Genomic DNA, 14061 nt, shown 5'->3' on the forward strand with positions numbered 1-14061 from the left:
TCAATCCCAGTGTATGTTTCTATGCTTTTCCCTTTTCAGCTTATTTTTTGTGGTGATATTGTTGCCCTTCAGCGTCCCCCCCCCCCCCCCCTTTTTGGGCCCGGGGAAGCTGTCTGGGGCATTTTATATATTCAGGTTGTAGGTCTAGTTTCTTTTGTTATCTACTGTTCGCCGTACACTTAGCGGTATTAAGTTGGTTTTTTCCTCCCTTTTTCCTTCTGCCGGCTTGGCGAGTTTTTCAGCGACATCTTTGGAGCTCTCAGTGGTTCTGTCTCCCCCTGCGCCGAACTTATAGCCCCCTGCGCTTACTAGCTTACTGGCCATTCGGCCGCTCGGTCGGGCGCCCTCCTACCTCAGGTTTCTTTCCGCAGGAGCCATCTTGGTCCCCGGCTTCTCTCCTCGCCGCTGTCTTCTTGCGTCCGAGATCTCGGGGGAGGTTCAGTTGCCGGCTTCTCTATTGCATCGGTTGTGTTGGTGACACGCCCCCGGTCTTCCCGCGTCACCGCCCACAACCTCTTCCGGTCCTGCCATTGTCCTCTTGCTCTGTTGCCAGGTTGGCTCCGTTCTTCGTCTTCTTTTTTGCTTGTCTTTATCAGGGTCCGTTAGTCTGTGAGGTGACTTACCTCCAGCTTCTTCTTGCATCATGTCTCAGCCACCCCCCCCCCCCCACACTTTACTGCCCTTACTAGTCCCTGCTCCCAGAAGCCAGGTTCCCCCATCCTCTAGGAGTGTTGGAGCCCTCTGCTGCAGAGGCTCAAGCATTGGCATTGCAACAGTCAATTTCTAAGGCTATTATGACGGCTATGGGCTCTATGTCCTCCGTCCTCACACACTCCATTTCCCAGGTCCTGGTAGCCCAGCCTCATACTGCACACCAGGGGTTACAATTGCCTCAGTTGCCACCTCCATCTGCCTCCAGAAATCACATGACTGATGGCTCTGCTCCATCAATGGAAAACGTGCTTGGTTCGCGTAAAAGAGCCTGTCCGCGCCAGGCAGAACGCGCGCGGTTACAACCCGAGCCTGAGTCCGACTCCGATAGGGAGTCCGAGGAGGAGGCGCAATTGCATTCTCTACATGATTCAGAGGAGGATTTGGCCGATATTAAAGTGGATCCGTCTCCCCAAGCTGACCCTTCCCCGAGACGGCTGCCTACTGGTGTCTACCCGGATGCAGCGTCAGGTTCTGCGGCTTCCCTTATGGATCCGGTCCTCTGAGTGGCTTCCGGCCACACATGTGGCACATTATATGGAGGCCATGATACGTAAGCCCCTTAATAAAGAGGCCCGTAGCAAATTGCGGGCTGAATGCCCATGGCCACTTATCCCGCATAAAATATGCGACACACCAATAGTGTATCCCAAGATGGTACAATTTTTGGCCAAAACTGGTTTTAACCCTCGCAAGGGTTTAGATTCTGCGCTGAGGGCATGTCAGGACAAGCTCCTGGACATAACTGGCCCCCTTGCAAAGATTTTTGACATGGCCGAAGCCGCTAAAGCCGACGGCAGGCAAGTAGACCCTGAAGAACTCAGGGGATGGATACAGAGGGCTATCTGTATAGCCGGAAACGTGAACACATCGCTCGCCATAGAGAGTCAGAAAGCGATTTTGATGAAGATTGAGCCTAAGTTGGCCAATCTGGCATTGTCAGAGGCTGGCAAGGATGCCCACGGTCTCCTATTTGGGGATTCTTTCATTAAGGAGCTGGACAAATACGCTGGTGCCTTTACGGCTCTCGACAAAGCGCAGACATCTATGCGCAGAGTGTTCCCCAATCGTTTCTCCGCCAGGGCCGGCAGTTCACGGGGCCGCCTGTCCGGCCAGTCCTCTGTTCACACCCGAGGTTCGGGTAGAGGCTCCTACGCATACCGGGCATCTCTCCAGGATCAACGGCACCAGCCCGCCTTCTTTCGATTCCGAGGTGGACCAAGTCGATCCAGAGGTTTCCGTGGCAATCCAAGTGCCAGACGTCCATATGGTAAGTCCCAATCCTCTACTTTTTTCAGTCGTTTGCATCGGGGGCAGACTCCGGTTCTTTTTGCATGCTTGGGCAGGTATCCCCTCCGACCCATGGGTACTGTCCACGATCAGAGGTTTCGAGATAGATCTCGTAGCCAACCCGATAGGCCTGTCTCCTCCTCACCTCATGGTGTTGTCCGGCCCAGCACAGTCACTCGTTCACAGGGAACTAACAGAATTATTTTACAAGGGGGCGATAGAACTAGCCCCCACGGGACACATGGGAGTTGTCAGCAACATCTTCTTAGTGCAGAAGAAGGGAGGCCAAATGCGTCCGGTGATCAACCTCAAAACTCTAAACGAGTTTGTTTGGTACCGCCATTTCAAGATGGAGGGGATCCACCTTCTAAGGGATATGCTGCTCCCCGGGGATTGGATGGCCAAGCTGGACCTCAAAGATGCTTACCTTACGGTCCCCGTAGCTCCCTGCTCCAGAGATCTTCTACGGTTTCTCTGGAATGACCAGGTGTGGCGTTTCACGTGCCTCCCCTTCAGACTCTACTTCGCTCCGTGGTGCTTCACCAAGCTGATGCGTCCGGTAGTGGCTTGGCCGGGGAGTGCGATTGATTATTTACCTGGACGATATTCTGTTCATGGCTCACAGTCCCTCTGTCCTCCAGGAACACTTAGAAATGTCCATGGCGCTCATCGCAAACTTGGGTTTCATTATCAATCGGGAAAAATCGTGTCTAATTCCCTCCAAGTCCATGGAGTTTCTGGGGTTCACCATAGACTCCATTGCTTTGACACTCAATCTTCCCCAGGCGAAGGTGCGAGCTATTCGCAAGGAGTTAAGACACTCCCTGACGCTGCCGCAGGTATCCCTGAGATTAGATCTTTTGGCATCATCCATCCAAGTGATCTTTCCTGCTCCTCTTCATTACAGGGCATTACAACGCCTCAAAATTGCGCCTCTACGAGCGGGGGCGTCTTATGCCGACACCCTCGCTCTAGACGAGGAAACCAGACAGGAATTGATGTGGTGGATCCACAATCTCTTGGCGTGGAATGGCAGGGCGATCTTCGGGCCCCAGCCGGACCTCATCATAGAGTCGGATGCCAGTCTTCATGGCTGGGGGGCCCATTGCAACGGTGTCTCCACCGGGGGGCCCTGGTCTCTGGACGAGTCGTGACTCCACATCAACGCTCTGGAGCTCCTGGCGGGCTCTTTAGCGATCCGGAGTTTCGCCAACGACACAGTCAGAGCCTGTATCAGGCTCCGTATGGACAATGTGTCGGCGGTCCAATACGTGAATTGCATGGGCGGCACGCGTTCCTCCGTACTGACACACTTAGCGAGAGATTTCTGGGACCATTGTTTGTCCAGGAACATCATGGTGGTCGTGGAGTACCTTCCGGGCCTCCACAATACTCAGGCAGACTGGAGTTTGCATTTCATGACCGACTGGAAATTAGATGTGACAGTCTTCTCTGCCGTTTCATCTCGATGGGGCCCCTTCTCCATCGACCTCTTTGCGTCACGTTTGAACGCACAACTTCTCAGGTTTTTCAGCTGTCGGTCAGATCCGGCAGCGGAGGCTGTGGACGATTTCCTCCAACAGTGGTCAGGGTTCCTCATGTACGCGTTCCCGCCGTTCACACTCATCCCGAGAGTTCTGCTCCAGATTCGGCGCCAATCTGCCGAACTGGTCCTGATTCTGCCTTTTTGGAGAACTCAATCGTGGTTCCCACACCTGTTAGAATTGCTCGTCGACGAGCCGCTCCTCTTGCCCGCTCATCCTCATTTACTCAAAGGACCAGCCGGTCAGCTGCACCCGTTACTTCAAGTAGGGGTTCTACAACTCCTCGCTTGCAGGGTGTTGGGGGTCCCTGGGACGTCACGGGCGTTTCGGACACGGCTAGATTCTTACTGGAGAGTGCATGGGCTCCTGGAACTAGATGAGCCTATCGGGCGGCTTGGGATTCCTGGGCTCGTTGGTGCTTCACTCGGGATCTGGATCCCGTTGAGGCACCTGTAAATGCTGTGTTGCTTTTTCTGTCGTTTTTGTTTGAAGAAGGTAAAGCGTACTGTACCATCAACCTTTACAGGTCCGCGATCTCGTCTCAACATAGTGGTCTGTAGACTGCTCCGAGGTTCTCGTCTTTCCCGGCCACCGAGACCGCGTTTCTCGGCGACCTGGGATGTGTCTACGGTTTTGAACTTTTTTATTGCTTGGCCGTCTAACGAACAGTTGTCATTGCGACAGTTATGCGCGAAACTGGTCACCTTGTTTTGCCTGATCTCTTGCAAAAGAGTGTCGGATGTCCGGGCGTTGGACCATGACGCCCTTGCGTTTACGCCAGAGGGGGTTACATTTAATATCTCCCGACGTACTAAAACTAACATCCGTTCTGTATCCTATCCATTTTTTCCCTCTTCACCGCAGCTGTGTCCTGTGGCTTGCTTACGTGAGTATGAATCGCGCACGCTTGGATTACGCTCTTCAGCTCATTCTCATCTGTTCATTTCCTTCCGCAGACCTTTTTCCCCAGTCGCCAGTGTTACACTCTCTCTCACGCTGGGTCAAGTGGATACTTCCATTTTTACCGCACACTCTGTTCGGAGCGCAGCGGCCACGTCCATGACTGTCTCTGGTGCTCGCTAGGAAGAGGTCATGAAGCTAGCAGATTGGTCTAGGGTCTCCACCTTCCGGGAATTCTATTTTCGGCCACCGTCTCACGCTTTTTCCTCTGTGGTGGCTCGACTTTAAACTTGCAATATGAGCCTCCGTGTCCCGATATAAAATTACATGATTTTCCTATTACATGACGTAAAGTCATGATTTTATGAAGGACACGGAGGCGAGTATTGCCCCACCCCTCTTGCTGACCCTCCCTTGTTGCCCTTCTTGATTGTCGGTTTAACTTCTCAGTTATTTTGTACCCGGTTAACCTGTAACAGTGCTACATGTATGATTTTTGTCCTACACGATTTCTCAATGCCTCCTTATAAATTGTTTTCTTCATAGGTTGAAGATGTCAGGTCTTTGAGGACATGCTCCAGCATTCTTTGCCTCTAGTTTCGGTTTTCCCTGTTTTTTTGCTTCCAGTTGAGGAGGTCTCGGACGAAGTTTCTCCAGTCGATCCGGTCGAGTTTCCAGAAGATGTTATTTCTCTTCCAGTTGGAATTCCTGGCAGCACACTAAGGCCTCATGCACACGACCGTTGTTTTATTCCGTGTCCGTTGCGCCGTTTTTCGTGATTTTCTGCGGACCCATTGATTTTCAATGGGTCCGTTGAAAACTCGGCTAATGCTCCGTCCATGATCCGTGGTTCCAGTCCGTAAAAAAAATATAACCTGTCCTATTATTTTCGCGGAAAACGGTTTGCGGACCTATTCAAGTCAATGGGACCGCTAAACGCGGAGGCACACAAGATTGTCGTCCGCGTCCGTTTTTTTCCTATCATTTGCATGGCAAACCTGTCTTGGTCTTTTTTTTTACTTTCCTTTATGTCTGGTGGTCCTCCAAAAATAAAGGAAGACACACAGAAACAAAAACGGATCACGGAACAACGGAACCCCATTTTGCGGTACGGAACACAACAACGGTCCTGTGCATGAGGCCTAAGAAAGAGGAGGATCCCAGTGGGAACAGACCTTTTATACACTGGGATTGAGGGGAGGGGCTGTTACCATGGGTTCTGTACCCTCAATGTTGTTTTTCTTTGCTGCTATGGTAGAAGTAAAGAGAGAGTTAATGCAATACTCGCCTCCGTGTCCTGATCTAAAATCATCTTCATCTTGCATCAATCCACTTTGTGTAAGGCTCCCGCCCAAAACACAAATCTTGTCTGGTGTTTTTTGTTTTGCTCACAAAAAATAAATAAATAAATAAAACACAATAGAATCCGCTCATAATTTTTTTACACTCCGCATGCAGTTCTTTCTTTTTTTTTTTCTTTTTTAAGCAGCTTTTTTTCTAATCAGCTGTATAAACACCATTATCTACGTATTTTTTTGTCCATGTCCATTCCGATTTTTGTGGAACCATCCATTTCAATGGGAACGCAATAAAAAAAATACGGAAATTACTCCGTGTGCATTCCGTATCCGTAAGGGCTCATGCACACGACTGTAGGTATTTTGTGCTCTGCAAAACACGGATCTGCAAAAAATACGTATGACGTCCGTGTGCATTCCGTATTTTTCGGAACAGAACAAAATAGCAGTCCCCAATGCACGGGCGCCGGCCCCCCACTCTATTTTGGGAGGCCCGAGACTGAAATGTAAGCTCTTTTTCTAGCACTAGTAATGGTAAATTAGTCAGGCTGCGGAGGCCCCTCCCCCTTCTGCACACATCACACCCACTTTTAGAAATTCACAATCGGTGTAACCGAACAAAAGGTCCCTATTTTTTTTATTTTTTTTAGCACAAAATGTATTTTTTTTAAACTATAAGCTTAAAGGGACACTGACAGGCGAAATCAGCATATATAGTTAGATATATGACATTACAGGTCTTATAGAGTCTTTTAAAAGCATATAAGTATCCCCCCTGTCCACCTTATAAAGAGCGAAATATAAAGTTTTATAACCTGCTTCTCCGTTCAGCAATCTGCCCAAGGGGCGGCGTTTCATGTGAAAATGCGCCCAGCCAGCCTTCCCAACTGCCGTTTGTAGCCCCGCCCAGCTCATCATTATTCACTTCGCTGGGCGGGGCTAGAACTCTTCCCAGTCCCGATCCTGCGCCTGCGCAATTCAATCCTCCCGGCATCGTTCATGCCCAATCTTCTGCGCCTGCGCCCCGCCGTGCCGTCGGATGCACTATAATTAACCCCTTATATGATGTGAGTGAGCAGCGCTCTGAAGCGCTGCTCTGAACAGTGCATGGCTGCAGCCTCAGTTCTAGCCGCCGCCCAGCGAAGTGAATAATGATGAGCTGGGCGGGGCTTAAGAACGGCAGTTGGGAAGGCTGGCTGGGCGCATTTTCACATGAAACGCCGCCCCTTGGGCAGATTGCTGACCGCAGATGCAGGTTATAAAACTTTATATTTTGCTCTTTATAAGGTGGACAGGGGGGATACTTATATGCTTTTAAAAGACTCTATAAGACCTGTAATGTCATATATCTAACTATATATGCTGATTTCGCCTGTCAGTGTCCCTTTAAAAAAATCTTAATAAAAGCAGAATTTATGCATATAGATATAATACTATGAAGAATTCTGCATTACTCATGAAAAAAGGCCACAAGAATCAGGTTGCTAGACCACTAATGGGTGAAAAAAGGCCCCAAATGCTCTGGTCCTGAAGTGGTTAACATGTTTCTTTTCTTGGTCTGATCAAATATGGGCCAATAGTAAAGCAATGCTGCCCTCTGCTGGTGATGATAGCAAACTGCAGTACATTGTCATTCTGACAGCTAAAAAGGTGGTACAAGATAATGGTAAATGGTAATGATGACTAATTAGTTAAAAAATGCATTCACCTCCTCTGATCACCTGCACAATGACATATTTTCGGAATAGGTTCAACATTTGTACTTTGCCTTAATTCAATGTTACTTGCTGTTCATTGACATATAATGTTCAAGGGGTCGTCTCACTGCAGAAAACGGCATTTATCACATAGAGAAATTTAATACAAGGCACTTACTAATGTATTGTGATTGTCCATATTGCCTCCTTTGCTGGCTGGATTCATTTCTCCATCACATTATACACTGCTCGTTTCCAGGGGTTACGGCCACCGCTGCAGTGCAGATACGAGGTGGAGGGGCGCTGCTGCTCATGCGTATGCGCTCATGCGTACGCCTATGCACGTTCTCATGATCCCAGCCGCCAGAGAGGTCGTCACCTTTCCTATAGTACGCAAGCACGACCACCGCTGCTGGATTGCAGGGCCAGCAAGCAGAGATCTTGAAAGTCATGAGGATTTGATACCTAAACTGTAATAGAAATGTGTATAAGTTTTCATTTTACAATAAATAAATAAATCTAGAATTCTTATGTAATGCGCCTTACTCAGGGGCTGTGGCCCCAAATGGTCAGTCTACCCCGGCCGCAGATATCCAATGAACCATTACATCTAGAAGCGATCTCATGTTGCTATACATACTATAACTCCCTAAGGGCTCATGCACACGACCGTATGTACTTTGCGGTCCACAAAAAAGGATCCGCAAAAAATACGGATGATGTCCGTGTGCATTCTGTATTTTGAGGAACGGAACAGCTGGCCCCTAATAGGACAGTCCTACCCTTGTCCGTAATGCAGATAATATTAGGACATGTTCTATTTTTCTGTGGAACGGAAATACGGACATACGGAAACGGAATGCACACGGAGTAACTTCAGTTTTTTTTTTGCGGATCCATTGAAATGAATGGTTCCGTATACATGTCTGCAAGAAAAACGGAATGGACACGGAAACAAAATACGCTCTCGTGCATGAGCCCTAACATTAACATAAGATTTGGATCATGGTGCATGTGTAACAGAGACAGGGCCAACACTCCATGGATTCTTAGGCCTCTTTCACACGGGGGCGAGATTTCCGCGGGGTGCAATGCGTGAGGTGAACGCATTGCACCCGCACTGAATCCGGACCCAATCTGTCTTCTTTCTTCAGGACCTGCGTAAAGGACCTGTGGTGACGTCACTGCGCTCATCACATGGTCCATCACATGATCCATCACCATGGTAAGAGAAGCCGGCTGCGCGAACAAGTGGATTAAGGTGAGTTAAATATTTATTTTTTAACCCCTCCAGCGCTATTGTACTATGCATTCTGTTTTAAGAATGATATTATTTTCCCTTATAACCATGTATATACAATCTACAGAACACCTAACACAAACCCGAACTTCTGTGAAGAAGTTCGGGTTTGGGTACCAAACATGTCGATTTTTCTCATGCGCGTGCAAAACGCATTACAATGTTTTGCACTCGCGCGGAAAAATCATGCATGTTCCCGCCAACGCACCCGGACTTCTTCACAGAAGTTCGGGCTTGGGATTGGTGTTCTGTAGATTGTATTATTTCCCCTTATAACATGGTGTGAAACCAGCCTTAGACTTCTACCACGAATAGCTGAGTGCAGCTAGCTCTGTGGAGGCATCTCATCCAGAGGAGCCAAGCAAAGGTTCCTCGTGCCTAAAGGAAAACGCAGGCCAGCATATCAATATAATTATGGAATAATCAACGTTCATGTAGACAAAGTCCACCGATTTTATGCAGGTAATGACCTCGTAGAATCGACAGGAGAAGCAATAACATGGAACTGGGCACAGGCGGCACAATCATTTCCTGCACTTGTTCTTGGCAGGAGCCACTGTCCAGTTGTAATGTCACTTTGGACTTTGGTCTCACAATCTGGCTCGATCTGTATAGTGTCACTTGGCTGCCTGTAAGAGGGTTGAGGCAGCCTTGATCCCTCATACAAAAAAAGTGTAACTTCTAGAGCTCGATGCTGCAGTCGGTTACTGTTCACCCCATTATATCCCCCTGCGCTCAAGTGGTCCCAATATGTAAGTGTGAAGATGGAACCTCTGATCGTTTGGACTTCCTTGTGTCCGATAAAATCCGGACCTATGAATGAATTGAAGACGTGTCTGAAATGCTTGTGCAAGGTATTGTCCGATTTAGGGCTCACGCGCACGAACGTATTTTGTTTCCGTGTCCATTCCGTTTTTTTGCGGCCTGTATGCGGAACCATTCACTTTAATGGGGCGGAAATGACTCCGTGTGCATTCCGTTTCTGTATGTCCGCTCCGCAAATAATAGAACATGTCCTATTATTGTCCGCATAACGGACAAGGATAGGAGTGCCCTATTAGGGGCCAGCTGTTCCGGTCCGCAAAATATAGAATGCACGCGGACGTCATCCGTATTTTTTGCGTATCAGTGTTTTGCTGACCGCAAAATACATACGGTCGTGTGCACGAGCCCTAAGGATTTTCCCGCCGTTTTTTGCGTTTCGTTTTTCTGTATGGCATATACAGTATACAGTAATGACATAGAAAAAATTAGGCTGGGCATAAAATTTTCAATAGATGGTTCCGCAAAAACGGAACGGATGCGGAAGACATAGGGATGCATTTCCATAGGTGTTCCTTTTTTTTTTTACGGACCCATTGACTTGAATGGAGCCACGGAACGTGATTTGCGGGCAATAGCAGGACATGTTCTATCTTTCAACGGAACGGAAAAACGGAAATACGGAAACGGAATGCACGCGGAGTACATTCAGTTTTTTTTTTGCGGAACCATTGAAATGAATGGTTCCGTATACGGAATGCAAAAAACGGCCAGTAAACGAAAAAAAAAAAAAAAAACAGCCATGTGCAGGAGGCCTTATTGTGAGCCAAAACCAGCAGTGAAACCTAAACAGAGAGGAGGTGTAATGGAAAGATCTGCACCTGTTCTGAGCTTTTAACTCGCACCTGGTTTTGGCTCACAATAACTGACGGATAGAGATGAGCGAACTTCTGTTTTAAGTTCAGCGTCTAAAGTTCGGCTTCCGGTTAGCGGAGGATCCCGATATGGATTCCGAATTACGTTGTGGTCCGTGGTAGCGGAATCAATAATGACCATTATTGATTCCGCTACCACGGACCACAACGGAATTCGGAATCCATATCGGGATCCTCCGCTAACCGGAAGCCGAACTTTAGACGCCGAACTTAAAACAGAAGTTCGCTCATCTCTACTGACGGAAATAACTGAAGTGTGAACTTGGCCTTATTTGATAGAATGGACAGAGAGTCTTGTCTGAAATGTTTGTGCAAGAGAGTTAGGCCCCTTGCAGACGATGGTTCCTCCCGCAGCGAGTTCGAGTCCGCATCGCAGCTCCCGGCCTGACCTCCCATCGCTGCCGGGAGTCACATAGCATTATATTGATTTATGATGCTATGTAACCCTTAGGCCTCTTTCACACGGGGGCGCCGCATGTGAGCGCCGGATAGGATGCGGGTGCGTCGTGGGAAAATGCGCGATTTTTCAGCGCAAGTACAAAGGACTTCTTGCCAGAAGTTCGAGTTTGGGTTAGGTGTTGTGTAGATTTTATTATTTTCCCTTATAACATGGTTATAAGGGAAAATAATAGCCTTCTTAATACAGAATGCTTAGTACAATAGGGCTGGAGGGGTTAAAAAAGAAAAAGAAAAAATTAAACTCACCTCAACCACTTCGCGCAGCCCGGCTTGTCTTCTTTCTTCTTCTTTGAGGACCTGGGAGGAAAAGGACCTTTTGGTGATGTCACTGCGCTCATCACATTGTCTGTCACATGGTCCATCACCATGGTGATGGACCATGTGATGAGCGCAGTGACGTAACCAAAGGTCCTTTTCCTCCCAGGTACTCAAAGAAGAAGTAAGAAGACGAGCCGGGCAGCGTGAACAAGTGGATGAGGCAAATTTAATTAATACATTTATTTTTTAACCCCTCCATCCCTAATTTACTTAGCATTCTGTTCTGTATTAAGAATGCTATTATTTTCCCTTAGAACCATGTTATAAGGGAAAATAATAAAGATCGGGTCCCCATCCCGATCGTCTCCTAGCAACCGTGCGTGAAAATCGCACCGCTTGCAGATGCTTGCGATTTTCATGCAGCCCCATTCACTTCTATGGGGCCAGCGTTGCGTGAAAAACGCAGGATATAGAGCATGCTGCGATTTTCACGCAACGCACAAGTGATGCGTGAAAATGGCTGCTCGTGTGCACAGCCCCATAGAAATGAATAGGTCCGGATTCAGTGAGGGTGCAATACGTTCACCATTGCACCCGCGCGGAAAACTCGCCCCGTGTGAAGGGGGCCTTACAGATCTGGAATGTACTGGATAACACTGGCAGCATTATGAACTGTAAGGGTTACATAGCATCATAAATCAATATAATGCTATGTGACTCCCGGCAGCGATGGGAGGTCAGGCCGGGTGCTGAGATGCGGACTCGAACTCGCTGCAGGAGGAACCATCGTCTGCAAGGGGCCTTAAGGTGGATCTACTAGGGGGCACTAATGGGTGCATTTATTTTACTGGGGGCCATTAATGGGGCCCTTATTAATTCTGAGGGGCCACTAATGGGACATTATTAATCCCGGGGGCCACTAGTGGGGCCTTATTAATACTCGGGGCTACTAATAGGGGCATTATTAATACTGGGGGCTACTGATAGGGGCATTATTAATACTAGGGGCCACTACTATTGCATTATTAATACTGGAGGCCTCTAATGGGACACTTTTAATACTATAGGGGTGCCAAAGGGAGCCTTCATTTTACTTGGGCCTGTGTTAAGCCAAGCCCCTGCAGCTGATCTTGGCCGGTATTTAGGTTAAATTGCCGTGTTGGCACTTTGCGATAAATCAGTGGGTTTTGCATTGTAGTTTGGGCACTCGGTCTCTAAAAAGGTTCTCCATCACTGTTCTATAGCAACATGCAGAGGCCTCTGTATAAATTAGGCTAGAAACAAAATACGGCTGCTGCATCCATTATAGTCGATGGGATTCATTGGGTGCCAGCAGTGCCCAGCATATGTTGGATCTGGAGATTCATGCAGCCACAGAATACTGGATTTGTGCCCAGTATGTGATCTTAAAGAGGCTTTGCCATGTTTAGAAGTTAGGGGGTTAACAATCTGATCACTGGGAGTCCGACTGATGGGACCCCCACCAATCCTGACAACGGGGGTCCGGTTCCCCTGATCTGGTGGAGCGGCAGGCATCTCTATTTATTCTATACTACACATTAAGCCCGTTACAATAACGGGCGCTAGAACAGTAGTGCATAAACATTAGTAGGAAAATTAAATGGCAAGGGAACTTGACCACGCTGACTGCTGGCACTGACTGGTGGCTGTGGCTGAGACTGGTGCCTGTGGCTGGTGGCCAAGACTGGCGGCTGTGGCTGAGACTGCTGGCACTGACTGGTGGCTGTGGCTGGTGGACGAGACTTGTGGCTGTTTTTTGTGATGTAAGGTGATAAAAAATGGATTTTTTGGATCACATACTATTTTTATAGAGCAGGTTGTTACGTACACAGGGATGCCTAATATGTGCATTTTTTTAAATTTTAGTTTACACAATAAAAGCATTTTTGAAAAAAAAAATCATGTTTTTGCGTTTCCATTTTTTGAAAGCCATATTTTTTTTATTTTTTGGGCGATTGTCTCAGGTAGGGTCTCATTTTTTGCGGGATGAGATGACGTTTTAATTGGTACCATTATAGGGCACATATGACTGTTTGATTGCTTGTTATTAAGCTTTTTGTGATGTAAGGTGCTAAAAAAATTATTTTTTGGCACATTTGTTATTTTTTCTTTTTATGGTGTTCACCAGATGGGTTGGATCACAGGCTCTTTTTATAGAGCAGGTTGTTACAGACATGACCTAATATGTGCATTTTATTTTTAATTTTTTTTTATTCAATAAAAGCATGTTTGAAAAAATAAATCGTGTTTGTATCTCCATTTTCTGAAAGCCATATATTTTTTATTTTTTGGACGATTGGCTTATGTAGGGGCTCATTTTTTGTGGGATGAGGTCACGGTTTAATTGGTGCTTATTTTGGATACATATGACTTTTTTGATCACTTTTTATACCATTTTTTGGGAAGTGCGTTGAGTAGAATTGCAATTCCATCATAGTTTTTATTTTTATTTTTTTATGGTGTTCACCATGCGGTAAAAGTAACATGATCCTTTTATAGATCAGGTCCTTACGGACGCGGCGATACCGAACATGTTCAGTGTTTTTTATTTTTTACATTTTTAACCAATTATGTGTGGATATAGGAATTTTTATTATTTTATTTATTATTTTTTTACTTATTTTTTAACTTTTTTTGGACCCAGACACACTTGACTCGTAAAGATCCAGTGGGTCTGATGGCTTACAATACACTGCAGTACACTATATAGTGTACTGCAGTGTATTGAACTTACACTAAGCCAAATCAGGCTCCTGCCTTTAACAGGAGCCTGATCAGGCTTAAATATACCACAGCAAGCCGGATGCCTGTGAAGGCGTGCAGTTGCCGTGGTAACCATCAGGACGCTGCCACAGCAGTCAGGCTGCAGGGAAACTTGTGTGTAGC

This window comes from Bufo bufo, chromosome 10 (genome assembly GCF_905171765.1).
Source record: "Bufo bufo chromosome 10, aBufBuf1.1, whole genome shotgun sequence".
NCBI classification, from domain to species: domain Eukaryota; kingdom Metazoa; phylum Chordata; class Amphibia; order Anura; family Bufonidae; genus Bufo; species Bufo bufo.